The sequence below is a fragment of the Crinia signifera genome, chromosome 7, assembly GCF_055691185.1.
Source record: "Crinia signifera chromosome 7, ASM5569118v1, whole genome shotgun sequence".
Classification (NCBI taxonomy): Eukaryota; Metazoa; Chordata; class Amphibia; order Anura; family Myobatrachidae; genus Crinia; species Crinia signifera.
The window spans coordinates 66,022,459-66,025,493 of NC_139223.1; positions in this window are offsets into that span (position 1 = coordinate 66,022,459).

Sequence of the window (3,035 nt, forward strand, 5' to 3'; positions counted from 1 at the left end):
AAACCCACGTTTTACAAAAGGGATTAAAATATGCTCCCAGTAATGCTATTAATTTTTTCGATCTGTATCTGGATGTAAACAAATTCATTCGAAAAATTACTTTAAAAAAATTTTTTGCAGCTAAGGAACCTGATATTATAGACACCACCGAACAGGTGATCAACCCTTTCAAAAAATCATCTACCTTCAACCCACAATATATGAAGGGTTGCTTTATTGAATCCTTCCAAAAAATGGTCAATAATGAGCTTAACGTACTTAAAGATAACCTTCCATCCCTTAAACATAATTTGTCCAGCATAGAAAGAGAGGCGGTTGATACTTTAAAGAACAACACTAATATCATCATAAAACCCGCCGATAAAGGTGGAGCGGTGGTGGTTTTAAATAAATCTATGTACATGACCGAAGCATTGCGGCAGCTTAATGACGGTATCACTTATAAAAAACTTAGATCTGATCCCTCATTGAGAATACTTGCAGATCTTAAAAAGATGGTGGAAGGTTATGTGGTGTCTGGCACCCTTACTAACGAAACAGCTGAGTTTCTGGTGAGTGATGAATATTCTGTACCGGTGCTATATCTTTTACCCAAGATCCACAAAGACTGTTCCAACCCCCCAGGTCGCCCTATTGTGGCCGGCACAAATAGCATCACCGCCAACTTATCGTACTTCATTGATCACCACCTACAGCCATTAGTTTTAAAGAACAGGTCCCATCTAAAGGACACAAAAGATGTGCTCAACAAATTAAAGATGATAGAGTGGGACGACAATTGCTTCTTGGTTACTGCGGACGTCACGTCCCTGTATACGGTCATTAGACATACAGATGGTATACAGGCGGCTAAATTATCTCTGTCGGAAACTGAAATCAGTCCCGATCTGCAGAATTTGTTAATACAGGGCATGGAATTTATTCTTGTCAATAACTACTTTAATTTCAATGGAATTTTCTATAACCAGGAGGTCGGTACGGCCATGGGGACCAGGTTTGCCCCCAGTTATGCCAATATTTTCATGGCCAGATGGGAGAACCTGATGGTATGGCATGGGCATGGCTGGGAGGCAAACCTGGTCCAGTGGTGGCGTTATATCGACGATGTGCTGTTTATTTGGAGGGGACAGGAGACCGAACTCAACAATTTCTGTGAATACTTGAACAACAATGATTTTAACATTAATTTGACATTCAGCACCAGTAGAGTTGAGGTTAATTTTCTAGATTTGCGTATTTATGTAGAGAATAATAAGATTGAAACCACGGTCTACTACAAACCATCAGATTCTAACTCTTACATTAAACCATCAAGTAACCATCTTAAAAGATGGATATCCAATGTCCCGAAGGGGCAGTTTGTACGCCTCAGACGCAATTGTTCTAACGACACCAACTTCGAAAACAGTGCAGCAAAAATGAAACTTAGATTTTTGAATAAAGGATATGATGCTGCATCACTTGAGGTAGCTTTGGATGAAACCAGACTATTGGTTAGGGAAGATCTTCTTAAAGACAAACCAGCAAGCACTCTAGGCACCAATAGCTACAAAATAGCATTCAGCACCCAATATAATGCTCATCATAGACATATAGAGCAAATTTTCAGAAAGAACTGGAAATTGCTACTTGAAGACCCTGTACTTAACAATATCTTACCTCCAACTCCCAAATTTATTTACAGACGTGCGGCTAGTCTGAAAGACCAATTAGTCAGCAGTGCATTTATAGAGAAGGGTATGATGTCCACACGGAACAATGGGTTCCACCGTTGTGGTGATTGCGCCATGTGTAAGGCGTATCCGTCCACTATTAGGAAGTTTACAGAATTTAATCTGAGTGGTCAAAATGTTAGACCCAAACAATTCATAACATGTAACTCGAATTATGTGATATACGCCATTCGGTGTTCATGCGAAAAAGTATATGTCGGCAAGACAAAAAGAAATTTAAAAGTACGCCTTGCCGAACATGTTCGGAATATTAAGAGAGGATTTAGAGATCATCCTTTCTCGCTACACTTTTTAGAAGTGCATGATAGCTCCCTCAAATCTATTACAGGTTTTTGGGGACTGGAAGCTGTCAAATGCAACTGGAGACATAATAATAGAGACATTCGCTTGGCTCAAACCGAGATGAGATGGATTTTTAATTTATCCACTCTGACTCCGAATGGTTTAAATCACGAGTTCGAATTGAAATGGTTTTTGTAATAGTTTTCTGTTGCATTTATGTTTCTTAATATTCATTTTTTAAATATTCACATTTACTTTATGCTATTTATGGAAACCCTTCTTTCATGTCCAGTTATTGTATATCTTCTGTATTGGTATGCGTTTGTGAATGGAGGAACCATGAATTGGATACCTAGATACAGGGGGCTAATATCATGAGAGACTCACGATTCTTGCATACTGGCTTTATTAATGTGATACAGGGCGATTTTTGTGAGACTCATATTTCTTATACACTGGCGTTATTATTGGGACCTCTCCATCCCCTCATCATTGCCCCATATGTTTAACCCTATTTTAGAGGCTAATATTTATGCCGCATTTGCGGTTCATGCCTCGAGTATACATCATATCCGGGCATGCGTTCCAAGTCCGTTATTATGAGTAAATTATGGGCGCACTATCCCTGAGCATGCGTTTCACGCCTCGGGATTAATTACGTGTCACTTCTATATTTCCCCCTTCCGGGCGTGCATTCCACGTCCCGGAAGCGGCATCCGCGAGACCATAAGGTATCACAGGTCCTACCTCCGGACCTACATCACCAGCCGCGTCACTTCTAAACCCCCGGGCGTGCGTTCCACGCCTCGGGATCAGTTACCAGGTCTTACTTCCGCGTTCCACGTCCCGGAAGCCTGTTACCGTACAGTAAGGTAATTAGTACATCCACGGACGGCACGCTATGCTTTTTGGACCATTCTAACACATAATAGGTGTACGCTATTGGGGCTATCGAATATTAATCCCGAATTAGGGATTCTTTCAGGCCAATAGTCCGTTTCACCCTAATTAGGGTGAACC